This window comes from Parasteatoda tepidariorum, chromosome 1 (genome assembly GCF_982258835.1).
Source record: "Parasteatoda tepidariorum strain Cologne lab strain chromosome 1, Ptep-v5.0, whole genome shotgun sequence".
NCBI lineage: Eukaryota > Metazoa > Arthropoda > Arachnida > Araneae > Theridiidae > Parasteatoda > Parasteatoda tepidariorum.
The window spans coordinates 34,884,088-34,897,350 of record NC_141755.1 but is presented as its reverse complement, the minus strand read 5'-3'; the positions used below and the strand labels follow the sequence as shown (position 1 = coordinate 34,897,350).

Below are 13,263 nucleotides of genomic sequence, written 5' to 3'. Positions count from 1 at the left end.
CCAAAATTCTATCAGTGCCAACTAGTCTCACCTTACAAAGCCTTTTTATTCCGAGTAGTGCTCTACACTCTGAGCTGTATCTGAGAGGGCTAATCGGTCAATCTCATGACCAATACCAGGCTCGAATACCCGACTTGATACTGCAATATTTCTTTCATTCCTTCAATACAGTACGAGTTCTCAGTGTCATGCACTCTTCAATTGGTAACCTTGGACGATTAGAATCCCAAATTATCATTCACGAAAAAGTGGCGAAGTACCCACAGAGATATAATATCAATTTAAGTTTCTTTTTTTATGATTTAGAAACTATGCTAGTTGAAAATGGGTATCCGCAGAGTTTTGGATTGACGGTTTTTTAACCTTATCAGTTGCAAACAGTTTCAAACCATATAGGAAAAAAAAATAGTTCCGGACCATAAACTTTATAGTTAATCAGCTGGGCTGACTGTTGCCGGACATTTTACCGTAATTTCAGAATTAAAATTTTAACACTGTAGATCAAAGGTATTGCCATGGAATGTTCCCAAAAAATCTAAAAAGAAACTAAAAAGCGTCACTATCAACATCTCTCTCACTGGCAATTCCGATATAAATATTTACAAGAATTTCAAAAATGAATAGTATGATGAACTAACTGGTGGAAAAAGGAGTTAAAATGCTTTACCAGAAGAGAAAACCAGAGAATCAAATTTTTATTGATAGTATTAGTTCTCTAATCCCCCTCCAAAAATAACACCTTTGACGATTAATAGAGGGGCAATGTGAGCTCTGAGAAAAGTTTGTGAACCCCTGTCTTAAACGAATTAAATTTGAAATCAAATTATAATATATTGTAATGTGATAAACATCGTTGAACAGCTGACACAATTTTGGAATTGCAATTACTTATGTTCAACACAGTAGTCTTGTAATTTTGAACCCAATCCAAAGGACACGAGAACTCATGGATCAAGTATTGATTAAATTTTCTCTTCATGGAGGACTTTTTTGATGGAACTAAATCGCATTTGCTTTACATGGAGAGGAAAACCATGAAGACCTTCCATAGTTAGTCAAATGACAAGGGAACTCCGTACATGATCCGTACCACTGAAGATATTTTTTTCAGCACTGTGGTCGGTGCGAACCAGGTGAAGAGTTCGCATCGACAAGCTATTTCTGGGTTTCGAAACCTCATTTTGAAGCGATAACTCCATCCCCTGAGCCATCACGGCGAAAATTAAATTATAGTTATAAACAAAAATGGCGCCATGGTGTCTCACAAAAACCATATTTGTAAAATTCATAAATTAAACAATTTTAATAACTTTGCACTTATAAAATGATTATTGAAGAGAAGAGAGTGCAAGAAATAATTGGTGGAATATAAAAGATTGAAATCGGCACATAATTACTGTCGCCGAAGCAAAGAATAATCAAAAAAATTTTTCAACTTTATTTATGTATTAATACATTAAGAACAGAAATATTCTACGTAGAAAAAATATTATAAAATAATCAAAATACTCAGGGCTATACTTTATGAACCAATTTCGACGGAATCATTAAATTTAAGATTTTTATATGAAATAAATTTATTTATATTTATCGTTTAAAAACAATATTTCTTCCTTGAAAACTAAAGAAAAGTGTTACAATATTTAAAAAAAACTTTTCCTAACATCTGGTATACCAATGCATATTCTACCTATTACTTGGTATACCTAATTTCTAGCATTATATCCTGAAATGTGTTTTCTTATTATTTTCTTGAATTTTAAATCCAATATCTTAAAATCTGTACTTAGTTCATGATATTTTGCATAAATGTTTCTAAATACATATATATATTGAGAATATTTACAACACTAACTAATCATCATTTTAAATTGTATAACCTTCTTTTTAAACTTTTCATTTACCATTTTGGCAAAAGCTTTGCAATAAAAGCTGTAAATTTTGCTAAAATTTATATTATGCATAACACATAATCTTTCCTTAAGTCTATTAGGTTAACATACCTAAAGACAAAGAAAATTAAAAGAAAATAGTTCCTGATAAAACTCTTCCTAATAAATAGTTAATAAAAATAGTTCTGAAAAAATTTTTTGAAAAAAAAGTTTTTTAAAGAAATGCTAGTTTTTTAAAGAAATTTAAAAAAAATACAAGCAGTGTGTGTGTGTGTGTGATTTCCAAAGTATTCATATTATGTCTAAGTACGTAATAGATACATCTAATCAAATCAAATTAATTAAAATCTGAACTTAACATTTCAATATATCCCTTAAGATATATCTTAACTTCTTCAATAAGTTCTTATCAAAAACCAATAACAACACATATATTACAAAGAAAATAGTATAATACTAAGGTATAAGTAGCTATCTTGTTACAATCAGTTGGTTTTGTATAATGCAAGTGGCATTGTATTGATGCACTGATTATCTAGTGTAAGGTATATCTTGTCCCTAATACACTGAAAGGGAGATACCAAAGGGTATTCAATTAGTCAAGTGAATCCTTGATCACTTGTCGGCTAAACTGCTATTAGAGGGCATATTGTTTACAATAGATATAAAGTATTTACTGATGTATCCAGTAAAGAGAATAAATATGTAATAAAATATTTCTTTTAAGCAATCTTAAAATAAAAAATATATATATTATTAAGATAATTACTTATTTCTTCGTCTGCTTAGTTCTTGTCATTTTAAAAAAGAAAAAAAGGAAAGAAATTAAAATCAAAACATTTTGTTTTAAAAATTGGAGCTTATGATTGAAACAATGTCATTAATAATGAGAGGTTGAGAAACAATATAGTGCTTAGTAACATTTGTAAAAAAATAAAGACATTTCCGTTTTGAGTGGCAGCTCGTGAGCGAAACTAATACTTATTCAATAATAGTTGATTACTTTAAACATTACGGTATGATATTTAACGGTATTAACGAATTTTACTGTAAAATGGATTTTATGGATGAGGCACCCAAAGTTTCGGTACTTCATGCCGTAATTTGATGTTGATAAATTAATTATTGTTCTAAATTAATTTGATGCTTAATTTGACAATTCCACAATTGTTTTTAGCTTAAGAATCCATCAATAAGAAGAAAACCATAATTTTAAATAGGGGTACGAGCCTGAAATGTTGTTTGCTTTTCAGATAGAGTGTGCTGATTGAAAAATGAAGTTAAAAAAAAGAGGGAAAAATTAAATATATTTTTAGTTTAGGTATGCAGTATACTAAAATGAAATGTTTACATTAAAGGGTTTGAAGAATAGACCTTAAATATATTAATATATTAGTGCAGACCTTTATTTAAATTTTAAAAAAATATTAAAAAAAGCATAGGGGAGAGTGGGGTCAATTGAAACATTTTTTACTTAACTATTTTTAACTAACAAAAAATCCAATATATTATTAGTATTAATTGACAGACGAGTAAAGTAGACTATCCTCTACTAGAAAAAAAAATAAATACCTAATTTTAAATGTTATTATATTAGTTATTAACAATTTTTGACAGTCGAGCACTTGTTACAATTGTCCCCACTTACGGGGTCAATTGTAACAGTTCATAAATTCAACTAAAACATAGTTAATTATACATATTATCATAGTTGTGATATATTTCTTTATTGATCAAAATAGTAGTGATATTTTAGGAGTAAAAATAATAATGAGCAGAGACCTAAAGTGTTAAGCTTTTAACTTTAAGGGGTTAAAAATTTTAATTTATGCTGTGAAAGGTGACAAATAAAATAATGCACATGCAACATAATATAAATGATATAGGAAACTATTGGTGGTTCTTAAAGACTTAAGTAATGGTTTGTAAACATAAGATTATTTATTTTCAGCTGTTACAATCGTCCCTTTACTTATTGTTACAATTGTCCCCAAGGCGCCATTTCAGCTTCATTTGTTAAAAACAATGCTAGTTAATTAACAAAACTAATCTTTTTTTTATTGAAATGTTAATTAAGGTGTCCACTTACATATTCGGTTACTAATTTTTATTTGTTTAAACAAAATTACTTTGTTAAAATATAATATTCTAATACCAAAAAAAGTACTTGCGTGGCGTGAAAATATCTTTTGTGATCTAACTCTTTCAAAAGTACATAAAAATGATTGCCATCAGGGGTGCACATGTAGATTTATTAAATACACCTTGTGCGCCACCTAGGAACCAAATCTAGAACCCGACACTCGAAATTTTTGCTCTGTTACAATCGTACCCTGTTACAATTGACCCCACTCTCCCCTACTGTTTTTTGAAAATAAATTCTCTCTTTTCCGTCTGATTTGGGACTTTTAAATGCAAAAATATATGGAGTCACCACTATCTGAAAATTGATCCGTAAGAGTTTTTAAACTTCTGAATAAAAATTCTAAATTTTTTTGTAATTCGCTTCAACACCAGAAGTATATTTGGCAGTCAAACTTTTTTGCTCGAAATTTTTAAACTCGTTTATCCAAAAGCAAAGACAAGTCCATACAGAAATTATTTCTAATGCACTAATTTAATTAATTAAATTTTAATTTTAAGGAACGAAATTATTCAAACAGTTTTCGAGCAAAAAAATCTTCACAAAAAATATTAAATTTCTAGTTCTTGAGATTTGTTCAACAGATTTGTACATAATTTCGAATGATGTAAAACAGTGGTCCCCAACCCCCGGTCCGCGGACCGGTACCGGTCCGTGGATCAAATGGTACCGGTCCGCCCATTTCATTGAAACTGAATTTAAATTCCTAGGTTTATACCCCAAATTAAAAATATCTGTGTTCCATTAAAATTTTATTTATTTAAAAAAAATATGCCCCCGAAGGTAGTAACATAATTTTTCTAATGTTTTAAAAAGTAAAAAAAAAAAAAGAAATCTTCTGCAACTATTTTCTCATTCAATTAGTTTTAATAAAAAAAACAATCATCGTAACTGTAAATATCATAAATAAAAAACGAAAGCGCGACGCGACATTTGCATTGGAACTAATAAAGATCTTCGTCTTCTCTCTCGATTCTGACGCCTCACACAGCGAGAGTGTATAGTAAGGCTATAAAAGAGAAGCTGGCTCGTCTGCCATTTAGTCGCCCAAAGACCACGTGACCATGATTCCTCTCTACTGTTTTGTGTGCTTTATGCGGATTTGTTTGTTTTTTGTAAAAAGAAAGTGTCTATCACTCCTCTCTCTGTTCACGGGTACTTTCTCAGGTTTAACAGTGCTTGGTGTACGGGTGTATTGTGTCTGCACAAATTTAACTCACAAGTTAGCAAACATGAATGCAAAACAGACGTCCTTAGAAAGTTTCCTTGGAAAAAAGAAAAGGCTCAGTGAAGAGACCGAAGAGCCTTCAACATCAAAGAAACATGCAACTTTTAACAGACAATACCATGAGTCCTACTTGAAGTATGGTTTTGTCGGGACAGGCGATTCACACAAACCAAAACCGCTCTGCATAGTTTGCGGCGATCAACTCTCTAATGACGCAATGAAACCTTCAAAACTGCTTCGCCACTTGAACGCCAAGCACCCTGGATTAAAAGACAAGTCCCTGGAGTATTTTGAAAGAAAAAAACGGGAACACGAAGGACAGAAAAAATTTATGATGGCCACCACATCAATAAAAGAGAGTGCACTAAGAGCATCATATTTGGTGGCTAACCGCATTGCTAAAGCTAAAAAGCCATTCAATATTGGTGAAGAATTAATCTTGCCCGCCACTAAAGACATTTGCCGTGAAATACTAGGAGAAGCTGCTGTGGAAAAAATAGCACATGTGCCTTTGTCGGCTAACACTGTGACTAGACGCATTGAGGAAATAGCCGAAGACATTGAAAAGCAATTGTTGGAGAGGATTAATGCATCACCGTGGTACGCACTCCAGGTTGACGAATCTACAGGTATTGACAGCAAGGCAGTACTACTTGTTTATGTGCGATATCTATATCAGGAAGATGTGCATGAGGATTTGTTATGTGCACTATCTTTGCCAACCAACACCACAGGAGCAGAACTGTTCAAGTCGCTGGATGGTTATATATCAAGACAACTAAAATGGTCCTTTTGTGTAGGCATATGCACAGACGGAGCTGCTGCTATGACCGGACGTCTATCTGGTTTAACTGCTCGGATTAAGGAAGTTGCACCTGAAAGTGAAGCTACACATTGTCTCATTCACAGGGAAGTGCTAGCAAGCCGAAAAATGTCACCAGAATTTAACAGCGTATTGATTGATGTCGTTAAAGTTATTAACTACATCAAAGCACACGTCCTTAACTCGCTCCTGTTTGAGCAGCTTTGTGAGGAGATGGACGCAGAGTACAGATGCCTTCTGTTATACACAGAAATAAGATGGCTATCCAGAGGAAAATCGTTACTGAGAGTATTTGAATTGCGAGAGCCATTGCAAAGATTTCTCTTAGAAAAGAAGTCACCGCTGGCAGCACATTTCAGTGACAAGGTATGGGTCACCAAACTGGCTTACCTGTGTGACATATTCAACCTGCTGAATGAACTCAACCTGTGCCTTCAGGAGAAAATGACAACTGTTTTCAAGTTGGCTGACAAAGTAGCTGCCTTTAAAGCCAAACTGGAGTTATGGGGACGACGCGTGAACAGAGGCATTTTCGACATGTTTCAGACATTAGCGGGTATTTTAGGCGAGACAGAGCCTGAAGATTCATTCTCCCAGTTGGTTCACGATCACCTGTCTTTGCTTTTAAAAGAGTTCGAGCGCTACTTCCCAACCACAAAAGACCCACGAGCTGGTAAGGAATGGATCCGCGACCCATTTGCCAACAAATCAGGTGAATCTAGCTTGTCAATGCAAGAAGAAGATCAACTGTTGGAGATTGCAAATGACGACGGCTTTAAGACTACGTTCGAAACAACAACTCTGCCGGTGTTCTGGATTAAAGTCTTGGCAGAATACCCCGAGATTGCCACCACAGCACTTAAATCCCTATTGCCATTTCCGACAACCTATCTGTGTGAAGCGGGATTTTCTGCAGTAACAGCAACCAAAACAAAGCAACGGAATAAACTGGAGATAAGCAACACACTTCGGGTGTCATCGTCTCCGATTACCCCCAGATGGAGCCGTCTTATTGCAAAGAAACAAGCTCAGGGTTCTCATTGATGCAACGTCAAGTAAGTTAAATCACTTTATTTTTTGGTGTAACTGTATTTTATTTTAAAGGTATGTTTAAATACAATGAAATTAAAATTACAAAATCAAAATAATCTAAAATATAAACAATCAATGCCCCCTCCCCCTCAGTGGGCCGTGGCAAAATTATCAAACGTTGACAGGTCCGCGGTGATAAAAAGGTTGGGGAACACTGATGTAAAACGTGCTATACCTCGAAATATACGTACTATACCACGAATTCTGTTGAAATTTTAATGACGTAAAAACTCTTCTTAAGCATTCCAATTAATTAGTATACTTTATAATTCAGTACTTCAATTCAAAAGTATCTCCCCTATACTGCATACAACACATCAAAATGAATCTAAATTTTATTTTATTCAATTTATCCAATTATATAGATGCACATTATACCAAGTTAAATAAACAGCAAAGAAATAGAAATTTAGTTACAATTTTTAAAAGTTTTTTATTATTACGGTTTAAAGAACCAAATGTATTACTTTTAATTGGCAAACTATTTTTAATTTTCTAACTAAAATCTTTTTACGGTTAAGTTCAATATATTTCTGAACTGCCTTTAATCTTTCTAAATCAAAAACACTTAGACAGTAATTCAACTCGTCGGAATGAGCGTATTGCATACTATTACAACTGATAAAGATTAAATTAAGACACGCATGCATACATTCTATTTACGATCTGTTCATTTTCAGATGCACCAATGATCAAAGAAATATTTGCAACTGCGAGTCGAAAATTATAATAAGAAAATGTTCAGGAATAAATTTTTGATGCAGCGTGATAATCTATTTATTTCAAAAGGAAATCTTTTCGAGAAATATTTCAAACGAACTTCTGTTCTTTATATTATAAGCAGATTTAGAAATCTTTAAGGATTTTTTGATTCTTTATCAAATTAACTTTGGATGTGCACACTTGGCATTTAAATTTTACATGCATAAATCCCAAATACCTTTATTTCCTAAGTTGAGAAAAATATCTTTCGATAATAAGCATTATAAAATGTGGGAAAAAGTAACAGAAAAGAATAAATCTTTATATTTATTTTTTATAACTGATATTAATCAAAATATTTAAAATATAACATTCATACTCCGGTTTGGGGAATATTTTTTAGTTTCAAGGACCAATACATCCATTCCCTTGAGTTATTTGTAATTTGATAAGATTTGTGCATGTTTCCAATCTCAATAGTTTGGTAATATTAGAAATTTGGATTTGTTGATATTAGTAATTATTTAAAATTTACTATTAGAAATCTAGGTAAAAGTGGCTCTCTAACGTCAAGTGGAACCTCAAGAAATTTAAAATTTTAGGTATTAAATTTGAAAAGGGGTATATTAATCTAATCAGATTAATATTTTCGAAAAATTATTCTAGAAAATTGTATTCCAGTTGTTTCGCAAATTGCTGTTTTATCGTAGTTAGATTTGGCAAATAAATCTAGAGAGTTTAGTTAGTTAACAAATCAATAAACTACAATAGAGCAGCAGTTTCTGCTCGGAGAAACAATTCTGGTAAATTTACTGTGCTGCATGTTAATGACATTTCTGGTAAAAAAAACATCTCAATTTTGGTCAATAAAACCCAAATATATGGTTTTTTTAAATATTCATTAAGTAATTTTTACGATAAAATGGTGACGTTTCATCAGATATTCTATGTTTCGAAATCATGACTTTTATTACAACACATTTAGTAAGACACACAAAACTGAAAAGTTAATTTACCGCATAAATGGTTTTTATACTATGATTTAAAGCATTATGATAAAATTACCAAATTTTACAACATTTATCTGATTTTATCACATATTATGAAACATTATTTTATTGTTAATTTTACCAAAATTATAGCCATAGAGCTTCGGTAAAATTCGGTAAAAAAAACTTTTTGGTGAACAAAGTAAATTTTACCATATTCTGATAAATTTGACCACACTTTTTCTTACATACACACACATATATTCCTCTTCACTCCCAAAGGGCTTCCATCATAGCTATCCATCTTACCCTCTTTGAGGTCAGATATTTTGCCTCTCTCCACGTCTTTTTCTCAATTCTTTTGCAATCGTCCTGCACCAGTATTTTTAGGTCTTCCTCTTTTTCTATTGCCCTCAGGATTTCTAACAAAAACCTGTTATACCTTAAATTTTTCAAGTTTACGTAGAACATGACCAATGCATTTCCATTACGTTTTCTTAATTTCCAAATCAATCTGTTTTCTGTTTTAGTTTTCTAAGGATTTCTGCATTACAAGTTTTATGGAATAATTTGATGCGCAAAATCCTTCTTAAACAGTTGTTAATAAATACTTGAAGTTTTTCCATATCATTTTTATTGCAGTCTCATATCTCAGATCCATATGGTAGGACAGATTCAACATTAGTATTGAAAATTCTAATTTTCGTTGAATTTTTTATGTTTCTGTTTTTCCTGAATTTATTGAGAGTAGCGTAACTCAGGGCTGTCCAGCTGCAAAGAGCCCACGGGCCAGAATTCCGGTCACTGATCACCTGGCGGACAGCAGTTTGAAAAAGTTGAACAATAACCTCTTACCACTTATACAATAACAATTAATAGTTGAATTATTAATTATAAAACAATAGAACAGAAGGATTATAAAACAATTTGTTTACATTTTAATGGGAAAACAGAGGCCGATCAGCCTGAATAAGAAGTTGGCGGGCCACACAATATGTGTTGGAGGGCATCATGCGGCCCGCGGGTCGCCAGTTGGACAGCCCTGGCGTAACTGCTTTGGGCTTTGTTTATTCTGTTTCGTATATCTTTATCAGTTTCCCTTTTGTTGCTAATTATACTTCTAAGATACGTAAAAACGCTTATCACCTCAAGCTTATTATTTTCTAAGAATATGTCATTAAATTGTCTTAGGATTAATTTTCAAAATTTTACTTTTATATTGTTGATAATAAGCCTCATTTTCTTTGCCTCTAAGTTTAAAATGTTTGTATTTGTTTACATGACTTGAAGCGTAATTTTTTCCCTCAATGTGATTCTATTTGAAAGCAAATTTTGATAAAACTTATACTAACATAAAACTAAGATAATTTAGATAAATCAATATACCAGGCCCAGGCTCTCAAAGAAAATCTTTAAAATAGAGAAACGACTTTAGTTCTGATCACGTTTTGCTATACAATTCTCGTAATTTGTGCTGTTTCCTACCTCCCTTTATAGTTATTACCAATAAATACAGAAGTATTAGGGAAACCGGAAAGTAATATCGTTTCGGTGCATATGTTGTGAAGATTTTATTTATAATCGATAATGTATTCCCCCTCGTTAGCAACAACCTTTCAATGCCTGATCAAAAATGAATAGAAATGGATAAAAAAAGGAATTTGTTAAGACTAACAAATGTTTAATGGGGCCGAAACGACATTACTTTCCGGTTCCCCTAATATATAATTTACTTTTAATGAAATGCATGTTATCTTAAACTAATAAAAAATTCGAGTTTTATTTGTAAAATGGGAGAAAGAAAACAATGATATCTACTCAATGGATTAACGGTCATTAAAAAGTTATAAAATTATATGTGAAGTAAAATTTACTTATTTGAAAAAAGTTATCTAAATTTATTCAGACTAATATAAATTCTAAAATAAATAATTTCGAAATAAATTTTTATTTCATCTCATTATGTTTTATTCAATAACACTGGTTAGTAAAAATAATTGAAAATGTTTGAGATAAAATTTAAACCGATAAATTTTCATCTGTTATCGTTGCTATACAGAAACTTTATTTTTAAATTTTTATCTTATTTTTAGTTACAATAAATGTTTTTTTTAAATTATTTATTTAGCAATAGTGTGAAATTTCAATTGAAAATATTACTCAAGAGTTTTAAATAGTTATTTTCTTTTAATTATTTTAATTGCAGACGTTGATTGAACACTGTTTTCCTAAGAATTTATTATGAAAGTTTACATAGCTTTCGGAGAAATAAGCACACCTTTCCTTGCTGTTTAATAACTTTCAGATCATAACTAAATAGCTTAAGCATAAAATTTTGCATAATAAGGTCATATTTCCAGGAATTACTTTATGAAATAATAAAATACCAAATCTTTTAGTTTCAAGCTTTAATTTTGAGTATTAATCAAAGTCAAAAACATTATGAAAAGAAATAATTAATTATTATCATTTGAAAATACCTTTTAAAATTATATAAATGTATAATAAATAATTTACAGTCAAATACCTTAGCATTTTGACTAGTTTTAAGATAGATAGCAACAAATTCTTTCCGGTTAGTTAATGATATCAAATGATTTTTCTGGCCAATAAGAATGCACCGTGAAAAATAAGAAAAGCTTTTAAGCAAGTTATCTTAGGTTGTACAGAGACACGTTTAAGTTTAAAAAGAAGTTAAATTATCTTAGTAAAAATAGCACGTGAAAGAATTTGTACCAACATTCTAATGAATTTTTCTCGCCACACGTGATGGAAAATTATGCAAACCCCCTGAAGTTTAATTTCATTCCATTCAAATAATCGAAACTACACAACTTTTAGAGCTACCTGAATTCCTATTGGAGGATAATCATCAACACTGTACGAGTCCTCCAATCGATATTTAAGTCCTTCAGAAGAATCATTGAAGGGCAGATTTTAAACTCACCGAACTTTTAACGGCTATTACTTTCGCTTATGAAATATTTTATGTCGTTCGAAAAGAGGCTTTCACCATTAGAATTTAGTTCTTGAGAGCAAAAATAATTCAAGTGCTCCTCGAAGTTGCCTGAATTTCCTGTTTTGATTTAAAATTCTTTGATATTTTTAAGGCTTAACTGCTTCGAATATTTTATTTTTGTTACTGTTTTCAGTTGTTTATTTTTAAAACTAAGTTGCAAAGAAAATTTATTGCATCGAATTGCAATTTGATGCTAAAATTTCAACATTGTATATGACATAAACGCGTTTATAAGACTGCTTGAAAGAGGAATCTGGTTGAAGATTGACAAAGTGGTCACTCTAAATTCAGGTTAACTTTTATTTTAATTATTTTTTTAGGTGATTGGTAGGTTATTTATGGTTTGAAAAACTACGGCAAGTTTATGATTTTTCATAAACATTTTAGGTTATTTATTTACTTCAAAATAACTTAGTTGCAAAGAAAATTCATAGCATCGAATCATAAATTGATGTGAAAATCTTAACCATGTCATATAAGCTAATTTATAGGGATGTTTAAAGGAGGAATTTAAAACAATAATTGCAAAATGAACTTTTTTTAAGCTATTTTTTCACCTTTTAAAATGTAATGACGTTTGCGTTACATGTTAAATATTAGTTTGAGATAAAAATTCTCTTTGAGTTGAAATCACCGGATGTTTGAAGAATGAGCAGAAAATTTAGAATTTCAATTAATATAAATTGGAGGAGTATAGAAATCTATTACTTGCTGCGTTTTAATTTCAGACAATTAAATTTTACAAAATTATAAAATTAGTATCAAAGTTCGTCAACAGTTGGCGTTGCTGATGGTAAGAAATAAAACCATGCCTCTACTGCATATCAGAACTTTTGAATTTAATTATATACTATCGGGTTGACAAAAATGACTTCAATTTGAAATTTGAATTTAGTAAAGATAATATTGTCAAGCAAATACCTGCAAGAACCCATAAGAACTCCGTTGTGTACCTGAAATAAGACAATGTCTAAGAAAGTAAGCAGCTAACATTTATTGGCGTCTAACAAAACAGGGCCATAAAAGAACACTGAGTAAGCAATCAACAAATGCCGGCATAATTATTTCAAAAATTTATTTTGCCTGAACACAAAACAACTCAGATGGACATTCTGTAAGTTATTACTATCGAGTCCATTCCATTATCCAATTCCTCAAGGCCAGACACTCAGTTTAGATTAATCAAAGGTACTTAAGAAAAGTCCTTCTCTTGGATGCGGAACAAGAACTTGAAAAGAGAACTAAAAAGCACAGCTCACACTACGAGAAGATCGCCAAAGTCTTCGCCCGAACATCACGAAAAACCCCATCGTCACAAATAAGAGATTGGTCAAAGTTTTCCATCAACAAACCTACTAAAAAGAAACTTTTTACA

General features: G+C 31.3%; 1 pseudogene; it reads left to right on the top strand.

Annotated features, from left to right (window-relative positions):
• Positions 1-5,267: 5,267 nt before the first annotated feature.
• Positions 5,268-7,130, top strand: LOC122272769 (SCAN domain-containing protein 3 pseudogene; annotated as a pseudogene).
• Positions 7,131-13,263: the final 6,133 nt, after the last annotated feature.